This window comes from Vombatus ursinus, unplaced genomic scaffold (genome assembly GCF_900497805.2).
Source record: "Vombatus ursinus unplaced genomic scaffold, bare-nosed wombat genome assembly UNPS02014779.1, whole genome shotgun sequence".
NCBI classification, from domain to species: Eukaryota; Metazoa; Chordata; class Mammalia; order Diprotodontia; family Vombatidae; genus Vombatus; species Vombatus ursinus.
In genome coordinates, this window is record NW_020954557.1 from 61829014 (window position 1) to 61852016 (window position 23003).

Sequence of the window (23003 nt, forward strand, 5' to 3'; positions counted from 1 at the left end):
AAGTTTCTCTGATGAAGGCCTTATTTCTGAAATATGCAGAGAACTAACCCAAAAATAAGAGCCATTCTCTGACAAATGATCAAAGAATATAAGCAAGTAGTTTTCAGAAGAAGACATCAAAGCTATGTATAATCACATGAAAAAATGTTCTAAATCACTATTAGAGAAAGGCAAATTAAAACCCTCATACTTATCAGAAATGATATGCTGGAGGGGATGAGAGAAAAAAAAAAAGGTACACTAATACACTAATGAACTGTTGGTAGACTAGTGAACTGGTCCAACCATTCTGGAGAATAATTTGAAAGTTGACCCAAAGGGCTATGAAACTGTGCATACCCTTTGAGCCAGCAATACCACTGCTAGATCTATATCCCAAAAAGATCAAATAAAAAGGAAAAGAACATATATATACAAAAGTATTTATAGTAGCTCTTTTTGTGGTGGCAAAGAATTGAAAATTGAAGGGATGCTCACCAATGTGGTAATGGCTGAACAAGTTGTGACATATGATTGTGATGAGGTACTACTATGCTATAAGAGTTATGAGGGGAATGGCTTCAGAAAAACATGGCAAGACCTATATAAATTGATACAAACTGAAGTGAGAAGAACCAGGAGATCATTGTGCACAATAATGGCAATGTTGTAATGATGATCCAACCGTGAAAGACTTGGCTACTCTGATCAATACAATAATCCAAGACAGTTCCAATGGACTTATAAAGATGAAATAATGCTATCCACCTCCATAAAGAGAACTGATGAATTCTGAGTGCAAGTTGAAATATAATTCTCTTACTTTATTTTTCTTGCTTTTTTGGAAAGAATTTTAATATGGAAATGTCTTTTGAATGATTTCACATGATAATTGACATAGGTCTTGCCTTCTTACTTATGGGGGAGGTGGTAGGAAGGAGAGAATTTGGAACTCAAAACTTAACAAGAAAACATGTTAAAAAAAATTTTTTTAAAAGAAAGTGACTAAAATGTCCCTTCACTTTGATCCAGAGCTATTATTTTTAGGCACAGATTCTAAGTAGGTCAATGATTTAAAGAAAAATCTCATGACTTGACATTTTTTAGCTTTTAGACTGTCCTGTGCAGTAGTAGGAAAAAAATACACTGGACTTAATGTTCACAAACGTGGCTTAAACATGTGTTCAAGTCTCAGCTTAAATACTTATAATATGTGTGACCCTGGACAAGTTACTTAAACTCTCTGGCTTTTCTGGAAGGCTCTCTGTTTCCTCATCTGAAGAATGGGAATAATAATATTTTCACAACCTACCTCACTGAATTGCTGTTAGGAGAACAGCTAAATGTAAGGTTTTTTATATTATTATCTAATAGGATGAAATTATGCTTTGGTAATGGAAGTTCTTCAGGAGTTACCCCAATAAAATCAAAGGTAATTTCACTGTCTCACCTTTATTCTTCTTTTAGCTTCATGCATGCCCATCTTACACAGATCTTAAGCAACTAAAGTATTCCTGGAAGACTTCCCTCACATAGAGCTAGACATATACATACATATATACATATATATGTATATATATATATGCATATATACATATTCCACAGATATTTGGTGATTGATAGATGAATTTATAGGCATCACTCCAGAGCATCACTCTGTCAAAGTAAAGTAGCCATTTCTTATACTCATTCTACATTAATGCAATCGATGCAATGCTGATGACTTCATGGTTAGAAGAAACCTGGGAATATGCTTCTCCTAACAGATATATAGAGAACATTTCCCCCAAAGGCTGATCTTTGTAAACAGAAGTATCTTGGTGGTGGGGAAGTGGAGAGAGGGAATAGAGACTTGTCTGACACAGCAAGAAGAGTTAGATTTAAGAGCTCTGCTGTCTCACCTCTCACTTCGCCAGGAAGAAATAATAAAGTGAAATAACAGCCCGTGAAAGTGTGTGGCAGTTCCTAAAACAAAGAAACCTAGGGTGAGTTATTGATGTTCTAGATGGCGTTTCATAGTTTCTGACAGTATGAAGCTTACTTGAAGGGAAAAAAAAAAGATAAAGCCACCCACAATATGTCTGGAGTTAATATGTATTTTTCCACCAGTCACAGTGTGGGAGGTTCTCTGTTTATGTAATTACTGCTTTCAAAAATGCTTAAATAGACATGAGCAATGAAGTAAAATTGCTTGTGGAATATTCAGATGACATTGTATCTGTCGCAGTTACAGGCTTTTTTCTTAGAAAAACAGATTTTTTTAAAAAAAAAACTTATTTTCTCACTTGGATAGAAATGCACATTGCAGGAGGTTCAAAAGCTGCCTTTAAGTAGTGCTGACAATACTAGCATTAGTCCTGATGAATTATCTTAATTAAAAGTGCCAAAAGGCCACCAGAGGTCTCTGTTTGTCAAGGAGAGTTGAGATCTGCCCTATGCTAGAGGAAGAAGATTCTACTATATCACCTAATGAGGGCAAGGCACCATAGGCAGGACCTATCCAACTGTTTACCGCCCTCTGGTTATGTATGTGAGACAATACTTTGGCTCCCTGCTTCCAAATAAGGAATTAAGGGATTGTGGAAGGAAGGTGTTGAGATGAGATGGGATAAGGGAGAAAGGTGAAATGGGATTTTGCAGATTATTCATTTCACATTTAACAAGTTTTGTTTATCTTTTCTCTCCTCTAGGAGTTAGTTGGTGGGAAGAGAAGCATTCTGGGGTCCACCTTCTTCTTGTCTTAAGTCTAGTTTTAAACATATTGTAGCTAGTGGTACAGGTTTATATTCCAGGCACAGGTATTCCACCCTACAGGCCACCACCCCAGAATTTCATTTTGTGTGTATTCTAGGGGACTTCTGACTTATGGAAGTCAATGAACACTATAGCCAGCAAGCACTGAGTCAGTCAACAAGTATTTGCTAAGTGTTTACTGTATACCAGGCACTCTACTATTCAATGGAGTGGTTCAGATGATAATGGTGATAACTATGGATTGGAGTGGGCTGATTTGCTATGACTAAAGTATTGAATATTTTTACAGTATCATTCCCATTGACCTTTCATGGTTACTTCTCCTGCCTTGACTAAAAATGTCCACTTTTTGAATATTTAAGTAAAAGGAGGTATTGTAAAATCAAGTAAATATGTATTGTTTAGGAGAAGAGGTAAACTTGAAAACTCAATAAGCTCATTAGCTTAAGAGCAAGGAATTCTTTGTTAGGTTGACTATTTATAACTTTACAATATAGACAGCAGAACTCCAAAGGGATGCATGGTACCTTTAGTCAGTAATTTTTGGTTTCGAGATTTGCTGAAAAATAAAATATGATGCTGCATTGTCTGCTGAAGGCACCTTTTCGTGGAGAAATCCAACATGGTGACATAAGTAAAAGGCTAACAAACAAGAAGCAATATCAACATCCCTGAAGAAGTTACCATGTTATCATTTGCCTTGCTACTGCAGGGGTTTTTGAATTTGACTTGTTTCTAAAATCTCCCTATTAGAATATGAGCTCCTCGAGAGCTTTTTTCTTGTTTTTCTGTATGTGTCTACAGCACTTAACATAGAACTTTACACATAGTAAGCTCTTAAATGCTTTTTCATTCATTCACAAATATACTGAACACTTGAATTAGGAAGGAATAACTTTGAAGGTGGAACCTCAAGAAAATTGTATCTTGATGTTGAAATTTACCTATTTTTTTAAACTATTCATAGATTCATTTATTCAACCAGCCAACATTAATTAGCTATCTGCTACATACAGGTCAATTTAATTGAATTCAATTAACATTTAAGCATTTGTAATATACACCAATTGGCAATGATGATATAAGTAGAGACTGATGATGTAAGTAAAGGTCCTCCATGAGCCTTCGGGGGGGGGGGAGGTCATATGCAGTATACAGAGATAAGTAAACACAAAGCGAATGCCAAGTTAAAGTAATTTCAAGAGGGAGAGAACATTAATGTCCCAGGGTATCAGAAATAGACACATTTAGGAAGTAGGTCTTGCGTTGTACTTTAATGGAAGCTAAGGATTTTAAGAGATGAAGAGGAGGAGGGGATACATTCAAGGTATATGAGACTGCCTGTGCAAAGTCATTGAGATAGGAGATTTGTTGTTGTTTGTGGGAACAGAAGGGAGCCCAGTTACACTATAATTGAGAGTGCCTGTCAGGAAATTTGTGAAATAAGCATAGAAAATTAAGTAGGAAGCTTATTATTGGAGAACTTTTAAATGCCAATCTGAGGATTTTATGTTTTACACTATCAATAATAGGGAGCCACAGAGGAACCTGAATAAGAAAGTAACATTGTTAGAGCTGTTTTAGGAATATCAGTTTGGTAATTAAATGATGAATGAATTGGAGAAGGTAATGGCTTGAAAGAGAAGGACCAAATTAGTAGTTCAATTTGCTTCAACAAACATTTATTATGCATTATGTTGTGCCAGAATCGGGGTGGATAAGAAGATAAGTAAGGTGAAGTCCCTGATCTCAAGGACCGACAGTAGAGTAGAGACAAAGCACACAAAATATGGTAAAAATTACACTGTAATAAATGCATAAGAGAAGTAAATAATGCTATGAAACCATCTTTTAAAAAAGTACTTTGATCTGACAAGAAGGGCTTGCAATCATAGAAGACTTTTGGAGGAAATGGCATTTAAACTGGACCTTGAAGGATGTCAACATTCTGAGACAGGAAGAATACCATTCCAAGTATAAGAAAAGCTTAAACAAAGAACCAAAGCAGAAAGGCATAGTGGTAAGGGCAAGGGGGTGAAGGTTTTGAGGCAGACAGAGAGAGTTCTAGTCTGGCTAGACCATGGAGTATATGGTGGAAATTAACATGATACAAACTCAGGGTAAAGGATGGAGTTAGATTGTGAACTGGCTGTGCCATGTGAATGTTGGGAATTAAAGGGAAGCCATTATTTTTAATCTCTAGATTACTAGATTCTAATGACAAGTGTCAGGGACTTGCTGTGAACAAATTTTGGATGTTAATATGGATTGCAGGTATTGTGAAGACTAGTATACCAATATCTGTGCTTGACTCATTCCTGATAGTAAAGAAATGTTTCTATCTGTAAGCTGGAAGCCTTCATCAAAGTCTTATTCTGATGCCTGCATTCTTAAAAAATATACCAGGGAAATACAAGTTCTATTGGCTCTGACCAAGATAGAAATATTTTAAGTGTGGCCTCACAAGTATAAGTCTCTATATGTAGAACTCATTACCAGAAAGTTGACCACCAGGTAATGATTTGTTTCTATATAGATTGATCTGTCTATCTATCTGTTTGTCTGTCTGGCCACAGCAACTCACAAAAGTAGCTAATGAGAAAAAAGGGGTTTTGTGATCTGTAATGGTGAAGGAAGTATTCATACTGATAAACTCATGAGTCCTTGAAAGATTGAAATAAGTTTGAAGAATGGAGAGAAGCAAAAAATGGGGGTAGGGTGGGATGGGAAGAGAAACATTTGCAGTAATGGAAATTTAAAGGAAAAGCAGTCACAGATAAAATGACAATGCAATACAAAACTATCCATAGAAGGAAATATGAATCTCAATGAAGTTTATGTTAATGAAAACTCAGGGTTGGAATCTAATTCCAGATTTGCCATTGATTTAGCCATCCCTCACCCCTATAGAATGTAGAGAAGGAGGCTTCTCCTTAGAGAGACTGTTTTTCATTTTGTCTTTGTATCCCTGGTGCCCAACCATGCATGCACACAGTAAGATCTTAATAAATCTTGTTGGGTTGAGTTGGATTGGCTTAGCCTTGCCATGTTCTGTGTACAGTACACATTTATCATCACAGGAGCATAAGATTTAGAGCTGGGAAGTTCTTTTAAGATCATCCAATTCTTCCCCTTCATGTTACATATACAGAGACTGATGTCCAGAGAGGTTGTAACTTGCCCAAGGTCATAAATACAGTAAGTGATGGAGCTAGAGTCCAAATCTAGAGATTCCCAACTCAGCTGACCCCCAGCCTAGAGTTCTGTTCACTGTATTATGCTTCCTCCTCACCTAACAAATGTTTGTTGAATGAATGAATGATTAAATGACCCTGTACAAATCCTTATTCAGTCTGTACTAATTTCCTCAATGCAGATGGACAAGATAATGAAAGAAAAGCATATTGTACAAAGTAGGTATGCATATGAAAGGTTAATATGGTACTTAATCTGAGATATCATGCTCTTTTTCCATTCTCTGCCCCTCTCTACCACTTACAGTCTCTACCACTGTTTTGCAATATGTTGCCTTTTATTGTTAGCGATTTCTTCACTTGTGTATGTATGTCTTATCTCTTCAGATTGTATTCTCCACAAGTCAAGAAAAAAGGTTTAACTATTCTTTGTATTTCTTACAGTGTCTAACACCATGAATTGCACATTTGTGGTGATCAACAAATATTTGTTGTTTGATTGAAAAACATAATCCGGTCTGCTAAGAAAGGTGGTGAGACAGCAATCCCCAGCTGAGTGTTGATGTCACTCTCCCTGGGCCCTGGTCCAGTTGGCTCATAGCGGGATCCTGGGACTGAATTTTCAGTAGCTGGCTCAGCAAAAACCAGAGGGCACAGAAGGGAGGGGAGAATGTAGTTGGCACATTCTCAAGAAGGACGTATGCAATCACTTAGGGGCCAAATGATCCCCCTGAAACTTTGAACTGTTTCTGATATTTTCACAAATCATTTTGCCTCTTTATTTCACCTGGGAAATGCACACTTTTGGTTTGCCTATACTTATCTAATTATTTGAGTTATTAGTCCTGAAGAAAACTAAGATGAGGAGGTGACTGCTCAGCCCTCCTAACAAAACATCACGATTCACGATGGAGTTTTATTCCTGTATTTATTTACAGTGCTCTTTTATTAATTTCAAAGGGGGCTGCTTATTGCTTTAGCAGAAATGACAGAAGCCTTCTGTACCAGTGGGGTTCCAATTCTGAGCTCCTGGATCCATGCAAAGACAGTTTGGTTTAAATATTCATATGAAGTATACCCATGTTCTTTTCCATCCCTGCCAAACCCATTAAGAGATCACAAATCAGTGCTGAACAGTCACACGGCTCCCTATTTACTGTTAGATGGCAAATTATTACTAATTAAGCTTTGTACAGTTATGGTACAAATTAAACTAGTTTATTGCCCAAACTACGATTTTGTCTGAATAATGAACAACAGACATTACCTTTTAGTAGAGTGAGCTGGGAGCAGTCACGTAGTTGTGACCTTATGAGTATTTCTCATTTTTGGTGTTGTTTTTGCATATTTTCATTCATACTACCCTAGTGCAGAATTTAATAGTCATACCAAATATATAAGGACAAGGAGATTGAACAAATTCAGTAACTAAGGTCTTTTTTTTCCTTTTTTTAACATCTACTAATACAGATAGAAAATGAATGGACTCTTTCAGGCTTCCAATTATTTTGATTCTTCTAGGAGAAGATGAGAATTAGGTTTGATTTTTTGAAATGTGCTCTTCCCACCCCCCCACCTCCCAACACCCACATTTTGACTTGCAAACCTACCTAATACTGTTGGCAAATACCATTTTTAAGATGAGTGGAACAAGTTAAAAGTGGTCTGTGCCCAATATTGAGTGTTTAAAGCCATTTCTAAAATTAAGCTGCATGTCACATCAATCGCTTCAATCCTAATTAGCAGCAATTACAGAGTTTTGTATCATTCATTATGTAACGTGGATTAATTCCAAAAATGTTTCATTGAAAAAAAAAATGCTTCAGTGTTAATTAATTTCTTATAGTCAGAAGGAAGGTTGTGGTTTTGTCACAGCTGTGACTTCCCTGGGGGTTGGAGATGGGGAGGACAATGGATTGTGTGTATGTATATGTGTGTATTTTAAGCTTGAAAAGAGGGGTAGTAATGTTATTCCATGTTTGTGTGTTTTAATATTTAGGACCTTAAGAACTTGTTTCTGATAACCCATATTATAAAAATCAAATCAGAGAGCAAAAAGGCAAAGGTACAGATGGCCCATGTGTGTTTAAAAAGTACAACTCATTCTTTTAATATTCATTCATTCATTCACAACCATATAATAAGTGCCTGCCATTTATAAAACATTATGCTATTTGGGAAGATTTAACAGGACTTGTTCCTGTAGAGTTTACAATCTAGTACACATGTATAAATATTCAAGAATACATAATCCACCGTGACATGGCATAGTGGATAAAGAACTGGCTTTGGATCAGAAAGACTTGGGTTCAAGTCCTTTATTTTATGCTTACTAACTACCTAACCCTGGGCAATTCTCTTACCTTTCAGAGGCCCAGGCAACTCTAAGTCTCTGTTAGTGTAATATATACTTTTTGAAGGCAAACACTATCTTTCTCATAATTGAAACCCTAGTACCCAATGTAAGTACATAGCATATAGTACTTGTTAAATGATGAATTTGTTGATTAATAAGTTATATATGAGTTATTGGTCTGTATTGGTAGAGGGAATTTATAGACTAGTCTTTTTTAATGCCAATTAAATTACAGGTCTGGACTAGATTTGTGTTTGTCCTTCATTCTCAAAGAGAACCATGACATCAGGGAGGTGATGACATGAGTTGCAACTGACTTTGATTTGAGTGAGGGAGGGCTGTGCAAAGTCACCAGCCTCACTTTCTCCTACAGAGCCCTCTGGGTCCAGTGGCCAGATATTCATCAGTATGACTAGATGGCCCAGTTAAGTGCAATTATTCCCAAGAAAGAGACATGACTGAAATGCTGGAATTCCTCTTCTTGAATTTCATTTGGGAAAGGTGGGCTTAGAGTCCAGAAGACTCATCTTGCTGAGTTCAAATTTTGTCTCAGACACTTACTAGCTATGTGACCCTGGGCAAGACACTTAACTGTTTGCCTCAGTTTCCTCATCTATAAAATGAGCTAAAGAAGGAAATGCCAAGTCATCCCAATGTTTTGCCAAGAAAACCCCAAATGGGGTCACAAAGAGTGAGATTCAACTGAACAACAACAACAAAGATGTCATTTGGGCATCTGGGTGGCATACTGGATAGAGTGCTGGGCCTGGAGTCAGAAAGACTTCCTATCAATTCTATTATCATGTTTATACTTTTCAAAAGTAAATGACTTATCAGACTTGTATGAAATCTGGACATCTAAGAGAGTAACACTAATGAGATGTTATTCTCTTTATAAAGCCACATATAACAAATACTATGCTAAAAATTCATATCAACAGTAACAATGATTACAATTACAATGTAGAGCTGAATACCATAACAGCTATTTATACCACAGAGAATCACTGGGGTATATCATGGAAACACATCATTCTTGAAGGAAGAGATTGTTTTGATTTGCATCCCCAACATTTAGCACAGTATGTACTTCATAGTCAGGACTTAATATTTATTGACTGACCAATGAACCTGAAATAGTCTTTCATGATATCTTTGTGGAAGAGGTAGGGAGATGTGGAGTGGATGATAGTATAGTTGGTTTGGAAACAATTGACTTACTGGACTGGAAAAATGTTGATTAATATCAACTTGGAAGACAGTATCTAGTAGAATATCTCAAAACTCTCTATTGGCTCTATTGGACATTCTTATCAGTGACTTGGACCAAGGTGTTCAGATGACACAGAAATTGGAAGAGATATCTGGCATGAGTAAAAGTATATGGATCCAAAGAGATGTCAAATAAGCCAAAACCCTGATATTCCAAAGCTTCTTTAGGTCTGTCAACTCATTATTGTATTCTGTTAATCATCAATCCCTTCAGTTTCATCAATCTCTTCAATGATACAGACCACAACCCACTCAAGCCTACTAGTACTGAGCAGGTCTTGTCTGAGGTCCAAAAAGTTCACCACAGTGGTTATACCCCCATGTGATGGGGTACTTGATCAAGTTTTCTTAATACCACAAAGACATTAATGACGTAGAATGTTCTCCAGTTACCCCTTGCTCTTTCCATATAACTGATCTCTCTTCTTTTTGGATCATGCGTTTATTTGATCTGGACTCTGCCCTTGATGTCCTCGATGATTATGGCAGATAGTTTTGGTGAGCGTCTCTCTTTGTCTTATCCTTCACTCAATATTAATGATCTGAGGATTAGTGATGCAGTTAAATAGGAAGAGAAAGCATCTCTTCAAGGATTAGCAAAGCAGAAAGAACACTGGATTTGGAGTTAAAGGACCTGGATTAAAATCCCAGCTCTATCACTTACAACCTATGTGAATTTTGTCAAGTCATTTGACCTAATTGGGCCACAGTTTTCTCTTTGGTGAAAAGAGGAACTTGGACTAGATGATCTTAGAGATCCCTATCAGCTCCAAATCTACGATCCTATGACTCTGTGTTATCTGATAAAGGTTTAATATGTACCCTTACTTTCTACTCTACAAAGTTTAATAAAGAATTGATGCAAATCTATAAGAATAAGAGTCATTTCCCATTAGGTTTAGGGGTATAAAAGGTAGTTTTGAAATGAAGAAACAAAAGCTATCAACAACTATATAAAAGGTGGCTCCAAATAAATAAGAAGGGAAAAAAAAGCAAATTAAAACAAATCTTACTTACCTTTAGACTGGTAAAGAAGACAAAAGGTAAAACTGGTAAATGTTGGAGGGGCTGTGAAAAAATAGATGTATAGACATTGTTGATGGAGCAGTGAGTTGGTGAATTGTCATGCAACTGTATATATTCTTTGATTCAGCAACACCACTAAGTATGCATATACTCCAAGGTCAAAAACAAGAAGTTCCCATATATGCAAAAATGTAGAACTGCTTTTTTACAATAGCAAAGAATTATGATTTTGAGGTCTTGAGGTCTAAAGAAAGATTTCACTTGTTTTGTTTGGAGTTGTGCAGTAGAATAGAGACAATGATTGGAAATTGCTGGTAGATTTTGATTTATATTAAGGAAAATCTTGTAGAGTTATTTCAAAATAGGAAATGAGCTTCCTCAAGGAATACTGAGTTCTCAATACCTGTGGTCTTCATCAGATGGAGGCTTTATGATCATGTGTTTAGGATGTTGTAGATGAGATTTAAGTAGGAGTTGGACTAAATACCATATGATATCACTTGATTCTTTGTAAAGTCAGTGGGAGGAAGATCATTTCAAATTGAGAAATAAAGGAAGGCTTCCTGAAAAGAAGTGTCATTTGACTTGGGTGTTGAACGATGGGCAGGATTTTCAAAGAGAAAATGGGAGAAGTACCTAAAGCAATATACTGTCTTATCAGTAAGAAGCAAACCTACTGGAATCCTCAGCCTTTCAGCTATTCCCTGATGTCACAGTGTTAGTTGAGATAGGAAGAAGGCAGAATTCAGAGTATGAAGCTGATATGGCACTTGATTTGAACTCAAGATGAAAAATTATAGATGCAGGCCTCCAAGGATAATTTCTGTGTTTTTAATCACATTTTAAAAATGTGGATTCAAAGAATTAAGAAACTCTTAGTTTGAATTCTGGCTTAAGAGTTTACACAAATATCTCCATGCCCACTCTCAACTTAATTCTTAATGGTTTGACCCATTGAATGTTGCAATTAGAAAGAACATTAAAGTTTGTGCAGCTTAACACCATTATCTTATAGGGAGGAAATTGATGCCTGAGGAAAACTAAAAGCCATATCTAACTCCAAATCCAATGGTCTTTCCACTATACTATGCTGTCTCCATTCTAACTTTACATTAAACATAATTAATTATTTTAAACCTATCTTCTTCCTTTGTACATATCTCATTGCTTGAATGTAATAGCCTCCTTCCATACTCTGCAAAACCTGTACAGCTTATTATAATAACTTCGGTTTGAAAAAAAGAGCTAAACACATACTTAAGATCTGAAATCTCTTCAGAGAACATCTCAACTCTGTGTACATTTGAAAACTGTCCTTTGTTTTTTGTTTTTTTGTTTTTTGTTATAGAGACTAGTATAGTTCTTTCCCTTTTAGATTTACTACAGGGAACTTCCTGAGAGCTATTTTCAAGTTCAGGTAAAACAGAGCCTAGTTTTATTTCTCTATTGCGCTGAAAAGAGAGAAAATCAATTATGTGGGGAAATTCTTTTTAAAATCTTCCTTAAGCCACATAATTACAATAGATTGTAAGAAAAGTCTTTGACAAAGTACAAGCTCATTTGTGTTAAAAAACAAAAAGAAAGAATAGGCATAAAATGACCTTTTAAAGTGTGATATTAAAGGATATATCTAAAGCCAAAAGAATAAGTGCAATGGGAAAGCAATAGAAACTTTCCCAGTAAATATAAGAATAAAGCAAAGGATACCCCCTTTATCCACTGTTACTTGGCATAATTGTAGAAATGCTAGCAATATCAACAAGAAAAGAGGCATAAACAAAGGTAAAGAAACAAAACTATTGCTATTTGCTGATGACATGTTGATTTACTTAGAAAATCCTAGAAGATTAACAAGAAAACTAATTGAAATAATTAATTGCTTCAGTAAAGAAGCAGGATATGAAAATCTTTCTAAGCTATATCTTTTGACTCCTGACATTTCCCTTTTAATAAGATTTTCCTTTCCTCCTAGCAGGCTTTCTTTCCAACTTGAGTCTATAGCCCAGTGCTACTCTGCATATGTATATACATATATATACACATATATATATGTATGTATGTATATATGTGTGTGTGTGCGCACAGAGTATATATACATACATATATGTGTGTATATATATGTGTGTGCAGAGTATATATATACACACATATATGTGTGTATATGTATATATAATATGTATGTATATGTGTATACACACATATATGTATATGGATATATGTGTATATATACATATGTGTGTGATTCTTTTGTGCTTATTTGAAGTTGTTATTGAGTCATTTCAATAGTGTCTGACTATTTGTGACCCCATTTGGGGATTTCTTGGCAAAGATACTGGAGTGATTTGTAATTTCCTTCTCCAGCTCATTTTACAGGTGAAGAAACTGAGGCAAACATAAGTGACCTACGCAGGGTCACATACCTAGTAAGTGTATAAGGCCAGATTTGAACTCAGGAAGATGAGTTTTCCTGATTCCAAGTTCAGTGCTCTATCCACTGTACCACCTACTTTCTCCATCTTCAAAAGATCATGATGGGGAAAAAAAACCCAGCAATCCTCAGATCACCAATACAATAGAAAGGTACTTACTAAAAGCCCTTTTTATGACAGGGAAGTAGTACAAGGCAGAAAAGCCATAAGCCAATTCTAGTGACAGAGTATGTTAACTTCTCTTGATTTCTATTCTGCTTAGGAATTCAAGAAAGAGTTGTCAGTAATAATTTCCTGAGTGATTTTTAAAAATCTGTGATTCTCCCCTTATTGGTTTTAATAAAGAGTCACTGCTCCCTAAGCTTGCTTGGAAAATTATTACCTACCAGCAAGACAGAAGACAAACACATGAGGTATTGACAGCAGTAGAAAGTGGGTCCCTTATGGAGGCTATTAAGAAAAGGAGACTTACTTAAAACACACACACACACACACACACACACACAGAGAGAGAGAGAGAGAGAGAGAGAGACAGAGAGCTCTCCAAATTATGTTCATTTTGAAGCTCCAAACTCTACCACGAAGCTGAAAATTCACTTAACTGAAATGAATTCACAGCAGCTAATTTCACACAACCTCAAGAACTCATAGACCTAGAGAACTCTACCTTAAAGTATTAGAAATGATCTTAAAGGTCTTTCAGTCCAATTTGTTCCTTTAATAAATAAGGAAAGTGAATCCTGAGCAGAGAAATGAATTGCCCAAAGTCATACAACTTGTAAGTGACAGAACCTGAAATAGAATAGTGGTTTGTTTATTTTTTTCTACTGACTGATTAAACCAAATTTAGAGATGAAAACTTATTGACGACTTTTTTTTTAATGAAGACTCCATTTTGGTTGCACCAAATCAAGAAAGGTTTTCAGTTACTCTTTGAATTTTCATACTGTTTAATTCTTTCAACAGATTTCTCCTCCTGTCAAATATAAATATTTCCTTATTGATAGTGAATGGGCCAGATATTTTAGGTACAGTTAAGATTCCTCCCTTTCCCCCACCATGAAAAACAATGACTAGAGATGAAATAACAATATTTTCTCAGAAAGATAGGGATGTCCTCCTTATCTTCACCACTTTTATACATAGTATGAGTCTTCCGCAAAAAAAAATACAATTAATTATTTAAATAAAATCTCCTATTTCCATGTGGTTTTAAGGTTTCCAAAGCATTTCTCCATGTAACACCTCTTTTAATTGTCACAATAGCCATGCTAGGTAATCCTTTAACTGTTAAGTCCCATGTGCTTTCCACTACCCCAGGTTGTTTTTCTAATATCTTAAAACTTCATGGAAATAAAAACTTTGTGGTTCATCTTTAATGTGGTCACAGAGTTGAATGGAGAAGTTATGATTCAAGCCAGGATATTTTGCTCTCTAGGACAAATCCAGCATTGCCACCTGGACAAACACCACCCAGTGGACCAAAGGATCTACAGGGAAAGAAGTTCACCAATGAGTTACTCTGGGTGAAGTATGATTAACAAAGGAGAAAGACAAACTGACCACTTGGGGTTAAAAACAACAAGGAGAGGACATGGAACAAGTCCTAGAATCTTCTCTACTGTTATGTTACTGAAGCAATAGATGACGGCACTTCCTATCAACAACCTATTCATTTTGGATTATTTTTTTAACCATCAATGCAATAGAGAAATCATCTCAATTCTGAGGGTCACTTTTGCAGGGAAAAGATATGGAAAACAATGATTCAGATTTCAAAAGCTTATGGGCTCAAGTTAGAGCTGCATGTGGTCAAACAGCTATTGACGCTTGAGAGTTTCCAATTGCTGGTAATAGACTGGAAAAAAAAGATAATGTGTTTGATCGATCAGCATGAACAAATTTCATTTAGGAGATCAATAACAGTTTATACTTGACAGAGCTGAGGGACCACATTTATTTTTCCCTTTGATTGAATAAATGTTTCCAATGAAACTGCAAATGTAAAGCAATTCTAACCATTTCTTAACTTGAGGCAGAGCTCCTGCTACTGTGTTATTGCAAGCAACATGTATTTAAAACTAATATACAGTAGAGTGGATAGCCAGGGGCTGAAGCAGTTGAATGAAACTAATGTACAGTTTATTAAAACATAACACATTGTTAGTGTAGGATTTAGTTTTCTTGATTCCCAGTACTGTAAAAAACAGAAGAGAGACATAACATTTTACAGTTCCACTCTTTGGGTGTTTTCTGCATTTTTTTTGAAAATTTTCTTTATACTAAGAAGAAATCCTTCAACCTGTCAAATAATGAAAAAGGTACAAGTGAAAGAAATAAGGCACATGTGACAGATCACATAGTTCAAATATAACCCAAACCATGTTACCAGTTCCCTTTGCAGTGCTTAGCACACCTGTATTATTTGTACCATAATAAACTTCCTCATATATATGTTCTAAGGATCTCTTTATTATAGAGGTTCCATCATCAAGGTCTCTGGAACTGCAACTTCAGGCATGCTATTATGGAATTCCTAGGATATCCATCCAAGACAACTTTGCTGATGAATAATTTTGCAGCAGAAATGGCCTTCCATTCTATTTCATGAGTTAACTGACTATGATTTGTGCTATCGTGCAGAACAGAAACCTCTATTCCTTTTGATGAGCAGGGGAAAACAGAACCTTAGGAAGTCAGACAAATATGTTCTGCTGACACGACAAGAACTGAAAAAAAAACAAAATGCGAATTTTTTTCAGAAACCCAGAGTTCTACTCTTTTTTCTCTCTTCATTCATAATTTTGCTATTTGCATGAACTCTTAGGGATTCATAAGCTTATAGCCTTTTAGATTTAGATTTAGAAGGGCCCTTAGAGGACATGGAATCTAAGTTTCTTATTTTGCAGATGAAGAAACTAAGGACCAAAATGTGAAGTGATTCCTATAACTACTCCCAAAGCTACATATTCATCTCTTATCACTCTCCTGATATATCTTCAACTTATATTAGACATCTCTAACTAAATACATTAAATGCATCTCAGGTTCAATATATCCAAAACAGAACTAATTATCTTTTCCTCAAGCCCACTAAACTTACTTTCTCAATTTCTATTGTGAATACCATTATTTTTTCTTAAAACTCAAGTTCACAAACTCAGTCATCCTTGATTTTTCCCTCTCCCTCATTTACCATAATTAATCAGTTGCCAAATCTCGTACATTCAAATGCTTCAATGTGTCTCATAGGCATCTCATTTTCTTCACTCACAAAGATACTTAGGAACTAGTCATCTTTTGCTTGTATTGTTACAATAGATGCCTAATTGGTCTCCCTGCCTCAACTCTATCCAAAACCCAATCCATTCCTAAAGTCCGGGTCTCATAATGTCACTTCCCTATTCAAGAAGATCCAGTGGCTCTCTATTGGCTTTAGGAGAAAATATCAATTCCTCTGTTTAGAATTTAAAACCCTTTACAATATGTCTTCAGTCTGTCTTTTTGACCCATTTACATGTTATTTCCCATCACAAACTCTTTCTTGATTCCTTTAGTTGTCAATCACTCCCCTCCCCTCTTCTTTAAGCATGTATTTTGCACATATCGTGTTAGTTATCAGTAAATATGTACCATGAGAGCCATAATGCCTAAAAGATAGTAAGCAATTAATAAATGTTTATTGATTGACTGAGATAGACAATTTTATCTGTAGTTTTACTCAAAAATGTCAAGGAAGTCATTATATAGTTCTTGTTAGCTCATCCTCCTTTCAGCTAAAGAATATGGGGTTTTTAATTTAAATGGAGGACTGATAGACAGTATTATCTTTACATTTAGTCATTCCCCAAATATTTATTAAGCATGAGTATAGAGCACTGTGTAAAGCACTGGATGAGGATATGAAATCTAAATAATATATTCCTACCTTTATGGGAACAAGGGAAAACAAAGGAAACAAGACATATACGATTATCTAGAATACACAATATTACATGATAAGTTGATCAGGGACGCACAAAACAAATTTCTAAGTAAGAGCATCATTTCTTCTTGTCTGATTCCTTTCCCTTTAGACTAGGTCCTCAGTTCTGCCATCCCTGGTTTCTCTATTTGGTATTGGGGGCCTCAACCCTGATACATTTAATGGCCATTAAACTCAATTTGGGAAGCTTGGGTTCTAGCCTTGGTTTTTCTGCTCAATGAACTTGGGAAAGTCAGTTCATAGGATAGTCATAGAAAGAATGAGCTCTAATAAACCTCAGAGGACATGCAACCATGTCCTTATTTTACAGATCAAGACACGTTAGCCCAGGGAGGTGAACTTGCCCAAGGTCACATTAATAGCAAATAGCAGAGCCAGAATTTGAATCCAGTTGTTCTGATTTCAAGTCCGTGTTCTTTCCACTACACTGTCGTGGTTCTGTTCTCTGAGATTAAATTTTCTTAGCTGCAAAATGAGGGGTATAGAATAGGTAATGAACCTTAGGATTCCTTCTAGCTCAATCCTTTAATGATTCTGTGATTGTAGGAGCTAAACTCCTGCCTTTGGAAAAGTCATTTCCTCCATTTCTTAAAACACTTGACTAGTACCAATTTCTGTACAACGTCCTCCAAGATTATTCATGATTACAGAAATATAACACCATCACTAATATATGCCTTATTTCATGAAGATGTTTTGGCAAAACTATAAGTAACAGCAACTGAGACATTTTAAGTAAATGTTGTCAATTAATATTTCTCTTCGACAAAACATTTTCCAGGTAAGGAGATTTCTTCCCCCTGTGAACAATAGCTAAAAAAGTGCTTCCTTGCCATCCCCCTACCCCAAAGGGTTAGAGTTATAAAGGACTATAATTAAGTTCTTAGTGCCATAGGTGACAAATTTGCCCAGAGATGTAGGGGAAATGCCAAGGGAGGAGGGATGTGCAGTTTTGCTTCCAGTTACAGACGCATCTGCTGGTTCTCCCCTTCTCCAGCGAGTGCCTCAAAGTGAGAGAGTTGGAAGAGTGAGAAGTCTGTTGCCAAGTGGGAGCTGTGTGTGCCAGCTCTATTTTCGGCACCTGGTCTTTGAATTGTTTAAAAGGCATATTGTTTGTGTACATCTCACAAAGGAAAATGCCAACTATAAATGCCCTGGGGCTGCTTGTATGTCAAATGATTAAATCTTTAAGTCTTCCAGTCAAGGGGTCATTATCAATGGTACTTCCAGGTCAGGTTATGCACAGCAGGGTTTGAGGCAATGGTTGACCTTTTGACAGCACTTCAGGGGGAACACAGCTTCTCAGGGCATAAATAATCATTTTTAATTTGTTTGTGCAAGCTCTATTTGTTTAAGAATGCAAATGTATTGTAACATATGTGACTTAAGGATATTCGTTTGGGAAAAGGAAGCAATTTTCCTAGCATTCCCCTCTTAAACTAGCTTTCCAAACAAAATGCTTAATGAAGAGGGGGAAAATGATGGAATAAGTAATAATTACAAAGAACACTCAATCCTCTCATCTACCATACTGGGAAATGCTAGATAAGTTTGTGATAGGCTCAAGCTTATTTTTCCTTTGCGCTGGTAATATATGAACTGCTTGGTAAAGCAAACAAGCTTTGAGATCCTAATTAGTATGGTAGATATATGCATAATGAATCCATGAAGCTTTTAGAGACCTTTCCATGACCTACTTAATATTTTCTTTAAATAAATCTTAAAAGCATATTTTTACTTTTGGGGGGGTGGTAATGATGGCTCTTTGTTGTCTTTTTTATTGTATAGAATGATTCAATTTCTTCTGCCATGCTTGTGAGTCTTTAACTTCCTTCCTTTCTCCTTTCTTGTTACTCCAGTAGGTGTTAAAATTAAATGTTGGTGAAAAAATAGTGATATAGCTATGAAATCACAAAAGGAAGTGTTCAGAGGATGGAAAGAGGATGGCTTTGGATAGTCTCGATTAAAGTCCTTCATCTGACACATCATAGCTATCTTGACCAAGGGCTGATCATCACCTTTTGGTGCTCTGGGCATCAGTCTTAGACTATAAGTTAAAAGAAGGTGACAGTCTTCATCATTGGATCAAATTTCTGCAACAGAAGTGACTTATAGTTATGGTTCTTTATACTTTTGTTCAGGACAAAACCCAACCAACCAAATAACCAAAAGGCCAAATAGTCTAATCCAGTGGTGGGGAACCTGCAGCCTCGAGGCCACATATGGCTTTCTAGGACCTCAAGACGGGCCTTTGGACTGAGTCTAACAAATCCTTTTATTAAGGAGATTTGTTCTGTGAAATTTGGATTCAGTCAAAGGACCACACTTGAGGACCTAGAGGGCCATATGTGGCCTTGAGTTCATAGGTTCCCCACCCCTAACCACTACTGGAAACATAAATCCCCTCTAGGGTATTCCTGACAAGTGGTCATTCAGCCTCTGCTCAAACCTCAACAACTTTAGCAGATGCTTATTAAGTGCCTATTACCAACCAATCAATAATCATTAAATAAAGATTTACTATGTACCAACCACTGTACCAATCACTAGATATACAAAGATAAAGAAAAAGCAGTCCCTGCCCTCAAGAAACATATAATCTATATATTGTGTATAGAGAGTGCTTATTTGAACAGCATCTGTGAAAGATTAGAAAGAAAAAAAAAGCAAATTGTGGTCCTTGCTATCACTAAGTTCCCAACCTAGTAGAAGGATTGTATACCTTCATAAATGACTACAATCTGCAATGAAACATGATGAGTTGCAAACTAGGGAGGTGCAAACTATGTGAGGCAAGGAGGGATGGTTCATCTCTAATTACATAGCATTCACCGTGTCCAGTTAGCCCATCCTATTTTCCAAACTAATTGTCAAGAGTAGTTTCTTAAATGATCGAGTTTGTCTCCCTATAATTTTCTCTGATTGCACCTAGTTCTGCACTTTAGATAACCATGAAATAATTCTAATCTCTTTCTCACAGCAGCATTTCAAATATTTTGGAAGGCAACTATAAAAGCCTTCTACATCTTCTTTAAAAATAAACACACCCATTTTTTCAAAAATTATGCACATGATGTAGTTTTGATTTCCTTAACCTTCTGGTCATCCTCTGTACAACCTCCAGTTTGCCAATGGTCTTCTTAATATATAGTTTCCAGGGTGGAGTCAAGATGCTGGAGTAAAAGCAGGGACTCACTGGAGCTCTTCCCCAAACCCCTCCAAATACCTGTAAAAATGACTCAAAACAAATTCTAGAGCAGCAGAATCCACAAAAACACAGAGTGAAATAAATTTCTAACCCAAGACATCCTGGATGGTTGATGGTAAAGGTCTGTTGCACCAAGTTGGGAGAGGACCACAGTCCAACGTGGGCCACATTGGCACAAACTGGGCCCAAGCAAACCCAGAGCAGGCCTCAGGGCACTGAAACATGGGCAACTGTGGCAGTTTGGGAAAGGTATGTCAAAACTGGGTGAGAGAGGAGCCTAGTCTAACCACAGCCCCAGCACAGCCCCAGGGTTGCAACAGCAGAGGCAATGGTGGCAGCAGCGGTATTGGCGGCAGCAGTGGCTGCTTCCAGAGCTCTCAGTCTATAGATAGTAAGCAGATCAAACAACTGAACAGAAGGAGATTAAAAGGATCTCTTTTCTGACACTGAGGCAGGATTCTGTTTTTTTGTCCATACTTAGATCTGAGTTGCAGTCCTGGGTGGCAGTCCTAGGGTGAGGAGGAGTGCTGGTGTGGTGGAGCTTGTGGCAGCAATGGAAAGGGCATCCTCTTCACAGTTCCAAGGCAGAAAAGAGTGCTTGTGGTCACTCATAGACCAGAGCACGGGCCAGGAAAGGAATAAACACCTCTCCTTTGATCATATCACCTTGGAAGAACTGAAAATTTACAGCTGCTTAGAAGTATCTCTGAAAACAGCTGCACAAAACCCCATGAAGCTTGGGACAGTACACCTTCCACACCGAAAGCAGAGACCTACCTTAACAAAGAGTTAAAAAGTCAAGTAATTGACTGGGAAAATGAGCAAATAGCAGAAAAACTCAGACTATAGAATCTTATTATGGGGACAAGGAAGATCAAAATATACGATCAGAAGAAGACAACAAAGTCAAAGCTCCTACAATCCAAAGCCTCTATGAAAAATATGAATTGGTCTTAAGCCATAGAAGAGCTCAAAAAGGATTTGAAAATCAAGTAAGAGAGGTAGAGGAAAAATTGGGAAGAGAAATGAGAGTGATGTAAGAAAATCATGAAAAACAAGTCAATAGCTTACTAAAGGAGACTCAAAAAATACTGAAGAAAATAACACTTTAAAAAATAGACCAGACCAAATGGCAAAAGAGACCCAAAAAACCAATGAGGAGAAGAATGCTTTAAAAAGCAGAACTGGTCAAATAGAAAAGGAGGTTCAAAAGCTCATTGAAGAAAATAATTCCTTAAAAATTAGAATCAAGCAAATCAAAACTAATGAATCTATGAGAGATCAAGACATTATGAAACAAAACCAAAAGAAAAAAAAAAACAGAAAACAATGTGAAATACCTCATTGAAAAAAAAAAAAAACAACTTACCTGGAAAGTAGATTCAGGAGAGATTATTTAAAAATTATTGGACTACCTGAAAGCCATGATCAAAAAATCAGCCTAGACATCACCTTTCAAGAAATTATCAAGGAAAACTGCCCCGATAGTCTAGAACCAGAGGATGAAATAGAAATTGAAAGAATTCACTGATCACCTCCTAAAAGAGAACCCCCCCCCCAAAAAAAAACCTCCCAGGAATATTACAGCCAAACTCCAGAGTTTCCAGGTCAAGGAGAAAATATTGCAAGCAGTCAGAAAGAAACAATTCAAGTATTTTGGAAACACAATCAGGATAACACAAGAGTTAGCGGCTTCTACATTAAGAGATCAGAAGGCTTGGAATATGATATTCTAGAGGTAGGAGCTAGGACTAAAACCAAGAATCACCTATCCAACAAAACCGAGTGTAATCAGTGTGTGTGTGGGGAGGAGGGGATTGACATTCAATGACACAGAGAAATTTAATGCATTCTTGAGAATACAGAACTAAATAGAAAAATTGACTTTCAAATACAAGTCTCAAGAGAAGCATGAAAAGATAAACAGGAAAGAGAAATCATAAAAGATATATTAAAGTTGAACTGTTTACATTCCTAGATGGAAAGATGATATTTTTAACTCATGAGACCTTTCTCATTATTAGGATAGTTGGAGGGAATATATATATATATATATATATATATATATATATATAATATATTTTACATATATATATATAGACAGAGGGCACAGGGCAAGCTAAATATGAAGGAATGATATCTAAAAAAATAAAATTAAGGGATGAGAGAGGAATGTACTAGGAGAAGGAGAAAGGGAGAGGTAGAATGGGGTAAATTATTTCACATAAAAGAGAAAAGAAAAAGCTTTTACAGTGGAGGGTAAAAGGAGGGAGGTGAGAGGGAATGAGGCAACCTTACTCTCATCAGATTTGGCTTAAGGAGGGAATAACACGCACACTCAATTGGGTATGGAAATCTATCTTACCCTACAGGAAAGTAGGGGGGAAGGGGATAAGGGGGGTAATAGAAAGGAAGGCAGGTTGGGAGAGAGGGTAATCAGAAGCAAACACTTTTGAGGAGGTACAGGGTCAAAGGAGAGAATAGAATAAATGGGGGTGGGATAGGATGGAGGGAAATATATAGTCTTTCACAACATGACTATTATTGAAGTGTTTTGCGTGACTACACATGCATAACCTATATTGAATTGCTTGCCTTCTCAATGAGGGTGGGTGGAGAGAGAGGAAGGGAGAGAATTTGGAACTCAAAGTTTTACAAATGAGTGTTAAAAATTGTTTTTACATGCTGGGAAATAAGATACATAGGCACTGGGGGATAGAAATCTGTCTTACCCTACAGGAAAATAGAAATGGAAGGAAATAAGAGAAGGGGTTAGGGGGGATACAAGAGAGGGCAGATT